Source organism: Ictidomys tridecemlineatus, chromosome 6 (genome assembly GCF_052094955.1).
Source record: "Ictidomys tridecemlineatus isolate mIctTri1 chromosome 6, mIctTri1.hap1, whole genome shotgun sequence".
Taxonomy (NCBI): domain Eukaryota; kingdom Metazoa; phylum Chordata; class Mammalia; order Rodentia; family Sciuridae; genus Ictidomys; species Ictidomys tridecemlineatus.
This window is the reverse complement of record NC_135482.1, coordinates 179262248-179281838: the sequence shown is the minus strand read 5'-3', so window position 1 is coordinate 179281838 and position 19591 is coordinate 179262248. Positions and strand designations below refer to the sequence as shown.

The 19591-nt window shown below is 31.0% G+C and overlaps 1 long non-coding RNA gene across 1 annotated transcript in view; it reads left to right on the top strand.

Moving 5' to 3' along the window:
- The window catches only part of LOC110598690 (uncharacterized), a 317709-nt gene that overhangs the window by 1298 nt on the left and 296820 nt on the right, over positions 1–19591 (top strand). The gene's annotated exons all lie outside the window — the stretch shown is intronic.

Here is a 19591-nt window from a genome sequence, read left to right as displayed (position 1 = left end):
CTCATGTACATACTGTAAAAAACCCTGGAAGAGGGAGTGGCTTATTCTAACTGTAAAGAGGGCGCTCCTTTCCCCCCTCCTCTCTTATTTTGCTTTTTTTAAGACTTATGTTTTATAAGTATGTCTGGGCAGATCAAGGAAATGTGAAGGACTTTCAGAGAGAATGTGAATACATTTCGTGTGAACTATAAAGCTGGAAAACCCCTAAAATAGATGAAGTATCGATAGCGAGTTTCTTGAAGCGTCACCTGCTAAACTCCACTAGCGACATCTCTACAGTAAGTATCCCTGGCTCTTTCCATGAAATCAGTTACCTCCCTCTCCAAAAGGAGGTTTTGTACCTTCATAAGATGTTTTCCGTGTTTGCAGTATTAGGCCTGCAACCCATCCCAGGAATAAAAGAAAAGTTGATCTTAGTAAGTGGCCCAGTGCAGGCTGAGAGCACATGTGCATGTTCTTTGATAATTGAGTAGTTTTATCACGTAAAGATATTCTGTACATTTTATTTTGGAATTATGTCTTAAAACATAACTAATCCCTGATTCTTAGTAATATTTGGGATAATAATAATTAATCAAATTAACCATTTGATTAATATTAATGAAGCACTCAGTGGAAACATAACGTCTTTCCACATCACTTATATATGTTGAATTAGAAGTATTTGTCTAGAGGAGGCAAATATTGCAATCTCCTGAGATTTTGTAACATTTTAAAAACTTCCTCTGAATCTGTTGTGAAAATATTTTAAAACTAAGGCATAAATTCTTCATTTACAATATTGTTTCTTTTGAGTTAAGTTTGGATCTTGTCCAAACAAGAGGGAGAAAAGAAGTAATCTTTTGGAAATATATTCTAGGGCATCCTGTTAAATTTAGAAACATTTGGTCTAGGACTGACAGCCACTGCTATATAGGTACCTTATGTAAACAGATAACTTAAACTTTATTCACAAAAGGCTATTAATTTATTTTTATCTATTTATTATCTTCTAAATATTTTGGAAAATATTTTAAATATAATATTTCAAAGAGAAAACATAATATATCATTTTAAAATTAAATGTTAATCACAGAAACCTTTGGCATAGGAATATTGAGTCCTATTAAAAAGTTCTTTTTAATAGCTTTTAATGTTGATTAACTCTGTGGAAATTATAAAATATCCTGAAATGTGTTCACTACTAGGATTCCCAAAATAGCTGAGATAAAGCTACTTTAATTATTTTGCTACTTTTCAAAATTCTCACAATTCCATTCAGTACAATTAATTTATAAAATCTGCTTTTTAAAATTTTGTATTATTTTTAAAGGTTTATTGTCCTGATTAAAACAAAATTTGTTAAAATAACAAATATTAAGCACGTTTGGAATTAACATAGCTTGTAGTTTTGTTAGAAACACTTGCACTAACATTCCAGATTGCCTCTTGTGGTTCAAATTAATAAATGATGAAAACTTTCTATCATCAAGTCAACATTAAGGACTGCCATAGATGCCACCATTACCTTTTACCACTAGGTGTCTCTATAAACTGCACTGCAGGAGAGTGAATTTTGAAAAAAATACCTTAATGTGAAGAGACTAGAATAGAATATAGGAGGGAAAACATCAAAGAAATAAGGAGAATCCTCTATTTTTAGGCCTTAGAGTTCTATTTGCTTTTGTTGATTATTTTTAGAAAAGATATTAGTGAATCATGTAATAATGATAAAATTTAAGCCAAGATTTTTACTCACATGAAAAAACATGTTTGAATCTGTACTAGGCAACATATACTTATATGATGTACATTCATGCTTTCCCAGGATGTATAAGTAAACAAAAATAATTACATACAAGAATTTGGGCACTAGAATCTAAAATTATTGATCAAATGGGAATTTCCAGAACTAAGGTTATTAATACTAAATTAAACATGATTTGATTGAGTTAGATGTATAAAATAGAGAATGTTCGAATGTTTGTGAATGGGTTTTGGCATTTTATGATTAGCTCATGAGCTAGTACCATAATAAATATATATTAAATATTAAAACATATTTGGCAGTATTTAGTTCAAATTATAGCAATGATGATACCTGTATATTAAAATTTCAATTTAAACTGTAGTTAGCATATTGTCACTTAAATGGATTATATATTTTATGAATTCATACTTATTATTATCTAGAATTCTTGTCTTAGTGCTTTATAAATTCTTAAAGAAATTCTTATGTTAAAGACATTACTTAAAGTATTTTATTACATTTTATTTGTGAATTGTTCTGTAGTATTTTTAGGATGTTACAATGAGACAAGAATTGTGATCCCTCATGAAACAACCTAATGTGAATTATAAACAAGAAAAAAATTGGGGGGGTACAACTGTAAGCCTTCACATCATTATTGAAACCTCATGCCCGCAGAGCTTCCATTTCTTTTTGTTATCTTAAATGGTGAATTATGATTATGGAATTCTAATGTTGAATTTCAGTCTTCTCCTAAACTGGATCTAAGAAATACTTTTGTGACAGTAATAAATAAGAAGTCAGTAAACTCCAAGTTAATAAATGAACTTTTTGGGAATCTAAATTAAAAGTTAAATAATTGTACATTACATCTTTGAAATTAAAGTTATATAAATTATACAGCTCTAAAATAAGGAAATAAAAGTTTCTACTGGAAGGAGGAAAATTAGTCACCCTTCATGATTGTTTATTACAATACTAAAACAAATAATAAATAATTGCAAGGCATATGCCTTTGAGTAGTCTGAAACGTGGAATTAACAACAATCAAATATAACATGTAGTGATATTTATAAATCCAAATGGTGAGCATAACTGACTAATATAAAAGATTATTTATTCACTTTTAGACTTAAATAACTTAAGTATTTTTAATCTTAGAAATATGTTCTAAGAGGCATAACAGAAGGATATACATGAAATAGTTTTCTTCCTCACTTCATAGCATTCCTTGTAATAAACATTTTTGTTACAATTGTGCTAACCTATCTTCATTGGAGAACCAACTGTAAATATCTACTAAATTTAAAATTTATGTCTCTTTTGAGCAATTACTTTTTCAAGAAGTAGCTTAGAGATGTGCTAAATTAAAATATACAAAGCAGTATGTAGGAAGATAATCACTGCAACAGATGCTTACAGTTAAAAGTTATTAAGAAGAAGATATAAATGTCTGACTAAAGGAAAAGTAACACACATCTATCTACAATTTGGAATTTTATTGTATTAGAAGCAACAGTGTGTACAGGAATACTGTCCTGCCATCATTAATAGTGTATATAGTATATAGCATCACCATATACAGTGCAGAGACAGAGAGCGAGAGAGCGAGAGAGCGAGAGAGCGAGAGCGAGAGCGAGAGAGCGAGAGAGCGAGAGAGCGAGAGAGAGAGAGAGAGAGAGAGAGAGAGAGAGAGAGAGAGAGAGAGATGCAGATTGAGATTCTTTCATACACAAATCCAGTAGTGGTGATCACATCTCAGAAAGACTGGAAATCTCAAGTAGATTTCTCCATCTACTGTAGTTTTACTGGTTGAAAATTTCTTTTTCTTTTTCCTTTTTTTTTTTTTTTTTTAGTTGTAGATGTACACAATACCTTTGTTTATTTTTTTGTGGTGCTAGGATCAAACCCAGTGCCTCACGCATGCTAGGCAAGTGCTCTACCACTGAGCCACAAACTCAGCCCCCAAAATTTCGTTGTATGTGCACCTTTACAACAAAAATTAAAATTAAAAAATATGTCTTTGAAAAATAAGTATAATATTTGAAAGAATGATTCAAAAACTGATGAAGTCATTGAAGATGACTTCTCTATGTTAATCTCTATCTTGTAATTCTCAACATTGTTGTTTATAAGATGCCATCAACACTATCAACTGTCAACACCAAATATGTTTCTAAATATGAATGTATATTAGTTTAAATTGTTTCTTTTCATAACTCTTACCTGTGACATTTAATTCTTGTTTTTGTTTGTTTGTTTGTTTTTGGTACTGGGGGTTGAACTCAGGGGTACTCAACCACTGAGTATGTCCCCAACCCTATTTTGTATTTTATTTAGAGACAGGTTCTCACTGAGTTGCTTAGTGCTTCACTTTTACTGAGATTGACTTTGAATTCTTGATCCTCCTTCCTCAGCCTCTTTAGCCAATGGGATTACAGGTGTGTGCCACCGCGCCTGTCAATGACATTCAATTCTTAGCTGCCAATATCAACTAATAGTAATTAATAGAAGCTAGCTTCCAATCCAGTATCTTCACTTTATAGAACCATGTCGTGTACTGGGAACATTAGTTTTTTGGTTTTGTTTGTATATCCTGATGGTTAAAGGGGAAGAAATGATTCTATAGGTAGAGAAGATAACTAATTAAACTTGAAGCTGTCTGTAGTTCCTTGCTGCTATCTACATGAAAATGAGTGTGTTCTTGTGATATAATTTAAACATGTAAACTACAATCAAAACCCATTAGAACAGGGTTGCTGTCATCTCCTCTCCTAGGACTGAGGGATTTGAGTGGAAAGGAAACTTAATTGTATAGCCAAATTAGCTTTTCTATGTAACTCTCTATTAGAGCTGTGGTTAATCTCTTGGAAGGCACTGGTTCTTGGTTTTTCCCATTCCTCTGGTTACTTTTAAAGAACAAGTCCAAGCAGGCACTGCATTATTCCTATATTTTCTGTGTCCCTTTTGTTTCTTTCATAGAAAAATTTTAATCACACTAATATACAGTTACATTACAAAGATTTCAGAACTACTTCCTATATGAAAATGTCTAAATGAATGAACTGTATTCAACTTTGTCAACTGGGGCTCTGGTAATCTCCATATTATCTTAATATTATTGGCCTTTTCCCCATTTCTAAGAATTTGTTTTCTACTGTCCTTTCATCTAAGAGTACTTTTATTTTATTTTATTTATTTTTCTAGACAATTTGCTGTAAGGCCTCTTCCCAATTCATTCTAACAAACTAACTCATCTAAATATCCTCTTGCATTATCTGCAACTTCATCTACCCATGTTCTATTTTCCGCATAATGTGTTTATTTTCTTCAATAATAAATTATCATTCATTATTGGGATAAGAATGTGACTGTTTGTTATTCTTTCTTCAATGACAAGAAAAATGAGCCCCAGAAAAAATCTTTTTACACACAAAATACTTCTCAACTTATGAATGTATTTATTCAATAAATATTTATTTAATACTTATCATGTGCTAGATGCCATCTTTTATATTTGAGATAAAATGGTTTCATATTTAATATCAGGAAATTTGGATGATTACAGAGATATTTTGATTGGACAAATCAGCTATATTTCCAGTCAAAGTAAATGGGTTATAATATATAAAAATTCTATTGCACAAACTTTACTTCTGTAGGACATTTGTTGTACCACATCAATACCAAGCCTCTACAAGAGGATAATCAACAAAACTTTCTGTGATGATAAAAATTATCTTTATCTGTGCTATCTAAAATAATAACTATTAGCCATATATGGCTATTGAACAAATGAAATGTTAGTGGTGTCACAGAGAAATTAAAAACTTAATGCTATTTTAATTCAATTTATTTAAATTTAAATAGACATAGTTGGCTATTGGCTACCATATTGGACAGCGTTGGTCTAGAATATAAATTCATAGAAGACAAACTATATTTCTTGTGCAGTTTCTGAGATAACCTTGGAAATTCAATCGATATGGACAGCTGTACTCGTAAGTAAGGACGATGATTATGACACCCTCAATAAATAAAGACAATTCTGATTCATATTTGGCAAGGGACCTGATTTGCATTCTGTGGAGGGTCTCTATTCAATTCTTTCAAATTGCATTTAGTTGAGAGCCTCTACCATTCTTTTAAAGACTGTAATGCATTTTAGAGACATTTCAAAATTCTTCATTATACCCTCATTATACCTCATGAAGAAGGAAAGGTAGATTATTTTAAATCAATAGAAATTTATTAGAGAATAAGTGTCTTTTCGTGCATAGTGAAGTACTCTCAAAAGCACTTTTCTCTATTTTTTAGAGTGGGATGTTAGTAGAACTGGAAAAGAAAATCCTCAATGTGTATTTTGCATTAAGAATTATCTAGAAGATGTGTTGTATGCCAAGATGTACATCAATTAGTAAAAACAACTGCACTAGAGCTCTTGCAATCCATCTCTTTTATTACAAAAACAGACTTTGAAGTTCAGAGGGGTTTGTACAATTAAATTCGATAGAGTTTGAACAACAAAGTATAATTAGTTCATTTGATGCTTTAGAATAGTCTCTGATTTCCATGGAATGATGGAAAAGTCTGCTTAAATAAAATTATACTCATATTTTTGAGACAAAGATACAATATCTTGGTATCTAGTCCCTGTCACAGCAAATTATTTTCTTTGTTCTTCAATAATATCTCTAAAATATTAGTATCTAGTTAACCTATATTTTTTGGTATTATTCATTTCTCATGGACAAAATCATTATAATTTAACAAGGATCCTTAATTGCTTAAGGACTGAAATTCAAAATAAGTAGTTAGTGACTTGATCCAGGCAGTAGAAAGATCCTCAAAGATTTTGAATCTGATCTTGACTCTGATTTTTCATCTGTTGAGCATTTATGAAAATTCACATTTTTCAAAATACTTCCTCTGGGTAGTTGACAAAGTTACTGTGCTTTCCATATGTCTACCATGTTAGTTAATTAAATTATAAGTATTAAAATGCAATGTTTTGGGAAGAAAACTGTTATTTAAGTATTAATTTAAAATTACATATTTTAAGTTATTTGTTTTAACCTAAATTTTCATTATGCTTACTTACACAAACATAAATAATTGTATGCTAATTTCATGAAAAGTTGCCTTCTGTGAAAAATAGGTCTATGCCAGCTTCATTTTAACATAATATGATGCATTTTCCATATTGTGTTTCTATCAATCTACTGAATCTTTCAGTGACAGTGGATTCACAGTTACTGTCGTATGACATATTGCAATATATGATACAATTTTAATTGATTACTACATATCCCACTGAACAGAAAACCTATCTGATTTGTAGACCCAGTGTGAGATACATGATTCATTTTATTATCCAGCTGTGCCCTTAATTCCTATATTATATGAGTAGAGTTTTCAATGCACACACTTTGATTAATATCCACACTGATACTTTATCAAATAATTTTAATTGACATCTAGATATTTGTATATTAAAATATTTAATAACATTGTTATAGTACTACTTAGAAGGAATCTAGAGTTTAGAGAAAGGATGGCTTAAATTGATTTGGCCTAAAGAAATAGAAATCCATTTGACTGGACTTTTTGACATATAATATGCCATTTTCAGCCACAATTTATGCAAACATGCATGGCAATTTACACATTATTTTTAAACCAAAATAAAAAGTAAGCAATGTGTATACATGCATAAATATAATTATTTACTATGCTTGCCACTTTATTTAGACTGTTTTTATGCTTTCTTTTAATTATTTTAATGATTTCATGAGGTATTATTATTACTTACAGATGACAAAACTGGGTTTCTATGTAATTGGTGATATTCCATATTTCATATGACAGTATATAGCAGATCCAGGTACTGTTAGGAATTACAAGAACCCTAAGTAACTATCTGTTAGACTTAACTATGCTCATTCAAATTAATACTTTTGAACATTTATCTCAGCTTAAAGAAACAAAAGAAACTAATATACATAAATTCTCAGTAATTCACTTAAAGGAGGTTAGTAATGGATTCAGTATTTCTATAATGCCAAATATGGCTTACAAAATCAAATATGCTTAAAAAATCAAACAGTAGAATTATATTTCAAATTCCTAATACATAATCCAGATCTTTCAATTATTAAAATAATGAAATATATCTTAAAGAGATCATGAAAGCATCTATAAATCCTCTGTATTGATCTAATTTAGGAATATTAAAAATCTTACTAACCACCCAAAGTGATTATTTCAGTTACTCAAAAACTTAGGGTGAATAAATCAACACTTATTTATATAACAAATTATAATTTATGTACATACATAATAATTTTCCTTAGTAGAAATTTCTTTAATAAGAACTTATTTTCTGTCATTCCAATTTTTAATTATCAATAATTTATATTTTATAGTTAATAAACCTGTGGTTGAATAAACATTATAGAGGTCCTAAAATATCAATACCAAAATGTAAAAATTGTTTGAGAAGCACATGCATTAACTCTTTCATGTATATGTTCAGGAACACAACTCTATAAACTTTGTGCTATGAATCTATTATATAAATAATTTAAAATTAAAATATTGAAAAGTTTTCTATTTATTCAAAAACTACATACAATGAGATAACTGTGTGACTAGATAAGTTTCTAAATAATTGAAAATGATGTAATTTGTGAAAATATTAATTATGAATGGCTAATATCCACTACTATCTGTATGAAATAATTCTGTATTTTCATGACTCTAGCATGCATGCGTATCTCATAAAAAACAAAGAAAAGTTTTTGAGTGTTTGCACATGTCAGTATTTTCTCTATGCAAGTATAATTATATGTGGAAGGATTTGACATGATTGTGAGTCTCCAAATATGGAAAGTTCATAAGCCTTGTTTCCATTATTGGTTAGCATTTTGTCTATTTATGTCTGTGTTGAAATACATGTTTTTGAAGAAAAAATACATGTATCTGGCCACCTTAGCCATTCATGACGTTTCTGACCATCTTCTAATATGCACTGAGTGCCTGCAGTGCACTTGAGACTGCCTCTTGGAGTTCTTCCAGAAACTCTGAGTCAAAGAGCGATGTCTGCATTCACAAAGAAGCATTCACAGCTGTCAGAAGTTAAATGTCCATGAGACTCATAGTACAGCTACAGTCCTTCCAGTACACTGACAATATCTGTAGAAACTAGAATTTGATAACTACTTCTTCCATGGGAAAAAAAAATTACAGAAGGATGGTTGATCTTTGCCTGACTGATAATAAATAATTGTGCATTCACAGCACATGAAGCACCATTGCCCTGGAACATTACTTTGCCTGCAGAGCTTTTGCAGTTACATTCTAGTGCCAGAGAAAGTATTTTTTGTTGCAGTAAACTGTTAATGAACTTCTTGTGGGCAAACACCTGCTGGCAGTAGGTGCACAGATTTAGGATTATAGAAATTGAAGAATAAGACAGACTCTGCAAAGCAGTGTGAGGGAGTTTGAGAGGAAACATGACTTAGGGAATGCACAAATGAGTGTGTATTTTGTTTTCATTTATACTTGATAAACCGAATAGACTGAATCATCTTCTCAAATGTGTAATGTAGTTAAGCAGAGTAATACAAAAGCAAGGTCCATTTGCAATTAAGATTTTCTATTTGCAGTAATGTACCCCAATTTATTTTCCACTGTTTCCAGGACAAATGATTAGTATGCTGAAAATGTTTATTCATATACCCTGTAAGTCCATGAGGAAGAGCAAGTTATCCAAATTGTAATTACTTTTGTTGTAAATAAACAAATAAGCTCAGTTTGCTTTTCTGGAAATGTCTGAAAACTTCTAAGGGAGATATTAAATCTCTGGTTCTGTAATAGTTTAGGTGACTTTATTCCAAATGGATTTAAGGAGAGTAACTCATGTTCAGAAAGCTATTCAAATTTATGTTTTAAATGGAGGAACCTACTTGACAATGCATTGAGTTTCAATTGTTGGATCATTTACAGATCAATAGTCTCTGAATATGAAAATCTGGTTCCTAAAACCTAGTAAAATATTCAAAATTTACTTCAAGGGAACATTTTATTTTACTCACATCCAAAAGTAAAATCAATTAGAGCTTTTTAAAACACTGATTTTTGAGTTGATTTTGGAGTTATTAGTATTAGAATTATGAAAAAAAATGGAAAGCCAATTGCACTGAATTTAATAACTTTCAAGTCCCTTAGAGAAGGTCGCAGAGTGATACACCCTCATTCAAAGTTAGCAAAGAGTGTGAATGTTTTAACTAAAGTGAGTCACTTTTTATTGAAAAACTGCCTAAGTCTCACAATTTTCTGACTCTTTGTTCAGTGTACCTTGTACTGAACAAAATGTGTAGCTAAGTTAAGGTGATAACTTACTCTGAAAAAGCTGGATGACAGGAAACTGCCTACTGTAGGTGCTGGGCTGTTTTGGACAGCATGCTATGTTGTTTGCATAAGACCTTCAAACACCCAGTGGATTATCAATGTAAATTCAGCTTGGGTAACTGAAAAATGTCCTTAAAACCAGTAAACAATAGGTGTGTTTTAAATTTTAGTCTTAACTGTATTCTTACAGAAGAAAGTCAACCCAATAAGTTGGTAAAATTGGTGGAGATAAAATTCCCTTGAATGCTCTATAATTTTGGCCACCTGTATATGTGTTCAGCATATTGGTGCAGTGATTTAAAAGGGAGGCACAGAGATGTAGCTCAGTGGTAGAACACTTACCTAACCTGATCATGTCCCTGGGTTGGATTTCCAGTATGAGAGAGAGAGAGAGAGAGAGAGAGAGAGAGAGAGAGAGAGAGAGAGAGACTCAGATTAAACATTCTTTAGGATTCCAGTGCTTTCTCTGCCTTTTAATGACTGTTTAACAATATCAGTTAATTTGTTTAAATCAATGCCTGTGTTTCTTAATAACACCTACTTTTGTGTTATGTGTGAAGTTTAGTTGAGCTAATCCAAACAAAATGCTTAACACACTTCCTAACACATTGTAAGTAATACACATGTGTAAGCTATTATTGTTCTGTTGTTATTTTATTAGTTGAAGCATAAATATAGTTTCAGTCTTTGTGGTAAAGCAAACAGTTGGAGAATGCGACATACAATCTCAAGAGTTTGTTTCTGGAACAGATATTGTTCCAGAAAAGTTGTATTCACTATCAATTGATCTTGAATACTTATGGATTTATGGCATCAAGAGTCCACCATAAGCACTGGCTTTCTTGCAATTTTGATGAGATCTTTTTGGGTACTGGATGAGAAAATGGGAGTGATTGCCAGACCACACTGCTTAGTGATGTATTTTATGAAATTCATGCAGGCATTTTGTTCCAAAAGATCTGTAGGATAGAGTAAAGGAGAAAGTACACTTTTGTGTTGTTGTTCACAATGTCACACAATGAAAAACAGGGAGATTATATGGGGAAAAAAATTCAAGCTTGAGTGTAAAACATTTGATACACTAAAGAAAAATTATAAAGTAATTATTGTAAATTTTAATGTTGAATATGTAATATGGTTGTATTTAAAACAAGTTTGCATGAAAGTCAATAGTTAGACATTAAAATAGAGAAAAATAAAGAAGAGTCAGTTAAGGATATTATGTTCTAGTGTAAACCATTTAATGTATCCTGCCTATAGATCATTACCTATGCATCAATTTTGGTTATTGCTCAACTATATTATTTATTAAGTTTTGTCATTATATATGAAAATATATATTGGCAATTATATGGTTTGACATGCTGCTTTAAATTGAAATATAGCCATACATGGTGGCATATGTCTATAATTTCAGAGACTTGGGATGCTGAGGCAGGATGATCCAAAATTCAAGACCAGATTCAGAAATTTAGTGAGGCCATAAGAAACTTAGCAAAATCCTGTCTCAAAACAAAAATTAAAAGGGTTGACAATGTAGCTCAGGGATAAGGCACCTCTGGGTTCAATCCCTAGTACCAATGAATAATAATTAAATAAATATATTTGTTTTAGATTTTTTTTGTTGTTGTTGTTGCTGTGACCAGACCTGGCAAGAAAAAATAGAGGAAGAAAAGTTTATTTTGACTTCAGAGCTTCAGTCTGTGGTTAACTGACTTCATAACTCTGGGCCCAAGATAACTCACAGTTATGAAGTCAGACAACCAGATACTGAACTGAATGACAACTTTGCTTTTATAGTTGTGGAGATGGGTAGCTTAGTGTTCTCTCCCTCTCCCTACTCCCACCAATCTCTCTTTCACACACACACAAGCAGAGAGTGAAAGAATCTGAAAACTGTTTTTATCAGACATGCAATATACAATTTTGAAATATCACTAACATAACAGGATGTCATCCTGAAAACAGCGAATTTTGGTTTTCTTGACTGTCAAATTCAGAACTCTCCACATGGATAAAAAGAAACTCTTCATGTGTTCTCAACATCTTTAATTTCCTCGATGGTAGCAATCATATTGTACTAATAGTTATATTACCTTACAAACTCTTTGTTATTTTTTCTTTTTACAGTCTCTCTCTCTCTCTCTCTCTCTCTCTCTCTCTCTCTCTCTCTCTCTCCCCCTCTCACACACACACACACACACACACACACACACACACACACACACTCCCCTTGCCGGCAATCTAACTCATGGCCTTCCTCAGGCGTGACAAGCATTCTATGACTGAGCTATATCCTCATGGTGACAGGAGATCATATGAGAGAGATGATTATTTTGAAACTCTTTTTTGACTGAGGTCCACATGAAAATTATGATTTTGCTATGCCTATCATTTCAATAGCAGTTATAATATGAATAAATTAGTTAGCTGAAAGAAAGATCTAGTAATTCAGATATTACTGCATTTTGGAAATTTATATATTCATAAAATGGTTATTGCTTTGATTATGAAATCAAGCTCATGTGTTGGGATTATATTCAGATGTCCTATTTAGGCACAATTTCTAAACTTGTTTTATCTATTCCTTGCTGCTTTCTGAAACCTAAGGATTTGTTTCTTTTTATTTTGCTTTTCAACAGTTTATTCCATAATCCCCCAGACATATTCATGCAAATTCAGAATGAAACAGTCTTCTGAGCACAATCACACTCAGGAAGAAGAGACGGAGGATACCATAAATAGAGCTGTGGGAGCTCAAGGCCTCTTCCAGCTCTGGGAACTCAAATCCTCTTCCTTTCCTGCCAGAGGAAACCCTTTAACTGTACACTGCCTCCATACATCATGATTAGCTGACTAGGCAGGTTGTAGCAAAGCATTTATATTGAACCATGCTGGCCTTCTGCAGAAGCCTTCTGGCAGCTTCTAGGGCAATTAGTTCTAGGATGCTTTGTCTAATAAGAGCAATAGGTGACTCCGAAGTGCTAGGTGCTCCAGAGTTCCAGAATTTGCAGTATAAAGTTTTAGCATATTTGGTTGAATGCTTCCACAAATTAGTATACTTTGAAATGTATTTGTTTGGGGACATTTCTGACTTGTGTTATTTGAAAGAGGACTTGGGTTTCTGCCAACACATACAGACTATATAAAGAAATTTACTCTTTAAGAGAAAATATAGTCAATATGTAAAAGGCAATATTATTATTTTTTAAACTGTTGATCACATACTAGTAGTAGATAATACAGTTTTAAGAGCAATAATGGTTATAGGAGAAATGTACATGTGCCTATATTCACTGGTTACATTCAAGAAATGCTCAAAAAGTACTTGCTTAAGGGGTGATAAATATTCAGTCTTTCTAAGTCGATATTCCTTAAATTTGTAACCAACCCAGCTTCAAAGAGTATGGATTGAGATTGCACTTTTTAATTTTAACTAATTTTATTATGTAGCTTTTAGAGTTATCCTAAAGATCCCATAGTTTACCTTTAATATGACCTCATTTCTAGTTTTCTTTTGAGGATTAATAAAGTAATTTTTTTAGAACCCATAAACACTTGTGGATATTACATCAAGATATAAGTATTTATTATTGAATGTATAATTATTTCATTTCTTCAATATCATGATTGAGCCATTTATCATTTAAATCATGTATTATGTGGGTAATGAAATAGATTTTATATATAATTATTCATAAGACAGTGTTAAATCCACACAATCAGTAGTTCATATGGTACATATGTTTTTTGTAATTATGCCTAATTTTTCTCCTATATTCGATTTAATTAAAATGTGTGAAAGTTTTAAAGCTTAATATTTATATATGTAAATATGTATGAATATATGTATTGACATCTGAGTGAGAGGTTTTCGGTTTTAATTGAACGTTTTCAGTTCTTCTAGATTAGGTAATTTAGATGTACCCTATTAATATGTTCATCAGCTTTATTTATGAAGCAAATAATGCATTTTCATTGTCAGTTTTAATTTATTTATTTTAACTTCTAATGTCTACTTTATCAAATGACACTACTTATAAGTGTTTATATTTTCACAAATTACATTCTATAATTCTACTCATCATTTAAACATTTAACAGCGATTTTCCATTTCCTTAACATATATATGGGTCTCTGTCAAATTTCAGAAATAAACTTTATAACAAAGCCAAGATCTCATGTTTTAGGGAGCTTGTGCTCTAGAGGAGAGACATATACAAAAAGAAATCTATAAAATGTAATAATTTAGGTGCACATAGTTGAACTAACATGGAAAAAGAGAAAAAGTAATTTCACAAAGACTGTGATTTAAAGGGAAATTTGATTAAGACACTTCTTATCATTTAAGAAAATCTTCCAATTATTTTTGAGACAACAGAAAACAGAACAAAGGTTAGCAAGTTTTTTTTGTGTGTATATGTGTGCATGCTTATGAGAGGATATGTTTGCATGTGTGTTAGAGAAGAATAGAATATATCTAAGTTAAAAATAATGATAATTTACATTAACCTTTAATGTAAATAGAAGAATAGAATATATCTAAGTTAAAAATAATGATAATTTACATTAACCTTACATTTACATTACTTACCTTTCTTGGTTATGACAGAAAAAAGTAAAGGTATTTAAATATGAGGGCTTGAAAATTATGATCATAGTGTGTGCTTCTTTAAATACATAAAACAAAAATGCTGAAAAGATGAAATCAATTCTACTTATTTCAGTAGATGTGAATGCTAACAATTAGATCAAAGCAAATATTTGTTTCTAATGTGTTTATTTTTAAAAGCAATATTTCTTCTGAAATAATTAACATTTTCATTGGGACTGGTAGGGTTTATTTTTTGCTTTGAAAACATTACAAATAATTTTACTCAGATGACAATATTCCAGAGAGAGGTGAATATACAATTTTTCTTCCCTTTTATTTTACTGTCAGTAGTTATTAGAAAACAGTGGAAACATTAGAATTTTGATTTGAATATTCAGATGTTGGAGATATTTTACAATACCATTACTGTGTATTAGAGGATTTTCTCATGAATGGGTTTTTATATCATAATGGTATTTTTATATGCTCTTTGGAAATTTACAAATGGAAACAAAATGTAATTTAAAAATGGATAAGCAAGTTCTGTGGACTGAACAATGTCCCTCCAAATTCCTAAATTGAAATGCTAATACCTCAAATGATAGTGTTTGTAGTTGGGTTTGTTGGGAGATAATTAGACTTAGATGAGCTCAGGAGAAGGGGCTCTCAGGATGGCATCAGTGCCCTCATAAGAAGAAAAGTAGAAACCAAAGCTTTCTCTATATCTTGTGGAAAACACAGGAAGAAAGTAGTCATCTGCAGAGGAGGAAGCATGCCCTCCCAGGAGCCATCAGGCCTGCTCCTGAATAGTGAGTGAGCTTCCCAAGGTCCATAACTGGGAGAAGTAAATTTTTGTTGCTTTGTTGTTTTGTTATAGCAGCCCAAGCAGGGTAACATAGCAAGTATGAATATTTCTTTATATAGGTGAAATATTGGAACATATCATCTTGAATTTGACAGGTTTTTCTTAGAATTGCTCAGTGTTGCTACTCTGTCTCTGTTTCGTACTCTACTTTGTTTTGTTGTGTTGTTAATGTGAAATAAATACAGTAGTTGTGTATTTTAGGAATGCTGAAGACGTTGTTTTAACAGGATTGGGATCAGGATGTGATGCATACTGAGAATCAAGGCATGTGTCAGTTGTTGATTATTCTAATACTTAAAAGTCACTATTGTGGAATGGAGATAATTTAGCTTTCATTTTAAATTAATTTGAGATATGTTTTGTAGAGAAGCATAATATTTCACTGAGGAATTCTTCTGTTTAAATAAGGGGAATATAACACAGGCATGAATTAGGAGGTGTTAAAAGTCACAGGTGAATAGTAGCTGAGTATAAATGTGGATACACGGACTTCAGAAGAGGAAGGGTTTGAAACTCATCATGAGACATCAAAAGATACCTCCCTTCTTACTCTCTCTCCTCTGTCACTCTCTTGCTCTTATGTTCTCTCCTTCTCCTTCTCTGTTGATATTTCACCACATCGACCATGGTTCTTGCTTGAATTAGTAACGGGCATCAGTGGAAGTTTTTGCATAACTTTCAAGCAATAGTTACCTGGCTGTTTTTATAAGATACCATTGAGTATAAAATGCAGCTTTATTTCCACAACAAAAAAATGTAAAACAAAGTATTGGAATTGATAACAATATGTTACTTTTATAATTTGATTCTAATTTAGGGGTTAATGTTCAAAACTCTAAAAGAAAGAATTTCTATTTACATGCTTTCTCTTTATTTGAAATAACTTCTTCCACACCTGTATCTATATTAACACTTCAGCTCAAATATTTTCAAACTTATGTTGGAAGACTTTCTCTGATTCTTCATAAAACTGACATTCCCTTTGCTTTAGAGAAAGTATGCACCTTTTTGTGGTCTCTCATATCGCAGAAGGACATGATGATTTATTTGCTTTATTGTAACGTAACCCCTTTGAACTGGCAAATTCATCAAAACTGTGACAGCAGAATCAAGGATTACATATAAGCAACACATGATAAAAGATTAATTAATATTCGTTAGTTTAAAATTTAATGATTAACTAGACAAGCAATAGATGTTAAATATTTTTATTCTCCATTTACAAAAGAGAATTTGAGACTCAAGGAAGTTGAATGATTTTCTCAATAATGGTGCCAGGATTCAAACTAAGTTCCTGTATATTCCAGTCAGAGAGCTTTCTCCATTATTCAGAACTAATTATTTCTTAATCATGTTGTGGTTTCCTACTGCTAATGATATGACACCAAGTTATCACACATCAGAAATTGGCTTAGGGACAAATCATGGCAGAGAAGGAACTACTTTGAGAATTAATGTTTTGGCAAATTAGGTTATGTGTGAATTTTGAACAATTATGTTTACAACAGCCATGGCAATATACTTGGTTGTGGTACAGTCTTAACATTATGGGTCTCTAGGGGATATTCAGTGGATTCCATCACATAAGGCTTATTGTAAAATAACTTTTGACTAAAAATCAGATATTGGAATACAATGACAACTAAATTTTGCATGTATAAACTTACTACATAATAATAATTTTGAAATAATTTAAAATCTCAGATACATCTTGATTTAAATTAAAACTTAACTTGGTTTTAATTTAAGGTTTCTTTGTCTTACACATTTGTGTGAAATTGTACAAATTTATGAGCTTCCATACTCTTAGTTTCTCTCCAGGATTTTCATCAAAATTCTTAGCTCGAAGTGTATGTCAACAACATAAAAATCTTATAATTAATATTATATTCCTGAACAAACAGCAATGCTTCTTTGAAAACTCTTGAGATTTTCAAATGCTGAGAAACACATGTAAATTACTAGATAAAAAATGAATAATTTTGCTTTTATAAGTTCCATATAAATTTAAACATCTTCCATGATAATTATTCCTTAAGACAGCAGGTGCAATTCATGAGGTTGTTACAATATTAGCCTTTCTTGTTTTTTAGGAATGAATATCTATGGGTCAAGGATATGTTTTCTAACATCAATGTCATTAAGTCTTACCATAATTAGAAGAATGATATTAATATAAAAATTATAGAATGACATGGAAAATGGTCTGAAAATGTTATATTTAGTTAGCTTTCATAATTTGGAGATATTTGATTCTAGTGTATGAGCTTGTAACAATGAAAGCAATATTTTATTCAAAATTTGAAATATATTACTGTCACAGAAAATGTATAGTCCCCAGGCCAAGTAATCTGTATCAGAAGCAAATTTATGTTTATGGGCATTATATATTGTTTCACAATTTTTCAATTTCAGTTTGTGGCATCTAAGAAACAGCAAAGTGAAATATTCAAATAAAGCTGATAATGAATCAAGTTTGTGAAAAATAATATTTTAGATGGATTTTTATGTAAAAGTTAACCTTTACTATTAACTGTCCACAGCAAAGATTACTTTTCTCTGGAAAACATTGTGGAATCTATGCCAGAATTTAAGTAATAGAAAGTAAAAAAGTTTGCAATCTTATAGCAGTGATTAATTATCTAGACACCAAGAACTCTCAGATATTTTTATTCTTTAAGTATAAAACAGGGATTACAATTTATATCTTGAAGAAATTTGTAGTAAAAACCTCCTATTGTATTCAAAAGCATTAGAACATTCTTTAACTTTGTTAGAGGAAGAGAAAATTAAAAATAAATGGACTAACAAAGGGGAAAATCAACAGTATATGTAAAAAAGGCATGTTTATTATTTGCTTAATGAAATCTGAAGCCCTCAAAATTGTGACTCCTTGAACAAATCCTGTTTTTGTGCTAAAGAACCTGGTCTTATAAGCTGCTTTAGTCTGCATTCATTTGACTCGTCATTCATTAAACTAGATTAGAACTCTTTAGTATAAAAATATGATATATTATCATTTTCAACAAATATTTACATTTAACTATGTGTTTTGATGATGTATATTTTAATATTATTGTTAAAAAATTTAAGCATGTACCCCTAATTCTGGTCTTTCGTAATTTTCATAATTTTACAACATATTTTCCATTTGCCTATGTATTCAACTGCTTGATTATTTTGAGGTAAATATCATACATCATTTCATTTCACTCTCAAATATGTTGGCATTAATATCTAAGATAAAGATTTATTTTTAAAATTATAACCACAAGATTATTTCACTCTTAAAAATCAGTGTTTCCTTAATGTCATCCAGGAACTAAAGTTCAGATTTTCCTGATTGTGTCATAAGTTTTTATTGCTGTTTTACAAGATCCAAATAATATCCACACATTCGAATCAGTGTATGCTTTTTAAGGTTCTTGTCAATAGCACTAATTTTTTTCTCTCTCTCTCATCCCCTTTCTCCGTCTCTCTCTTTCTCTTGCAATATATCTGATGAAGAATTTGGAACATTCTCCTGTTTGGGTTATACTGATTGCCCCTTATGGTATGATTTAAGATGCTCCATGTTTCTCTGTAACTTTTGTAGATTGCTAGCAAAATTGAGAAGATAATGGAGCATTTTGAAAATCTATCAAAATAATGAAGGAAAGACAAGAGCTGAAGAGTCAGATATTTTTCAGGTGTAAATGGGATGCAGAGTTCAATTTCCCTATATCTCTGAGGTCCAGAGATATATCAAAAGTCACAGTTTGTTGATGGAATAAGTTTTAGTAGATTCTAGGAGTCCTGAACACTATAGATAGAAATAAAAATTTCATTCAGTCAACACAAAGTGCTTTGTAGCTAATAAAGATCCATAGGATATGTGAATATAAATGTTGAAGTTAAAATTTGAAAAACCATTGTGTCTTTCCTACTATATACTGAACCTATGATATTAGGCAAGTTCTGGATTCTCCAAGCCTATAGAAGACACTAGAAT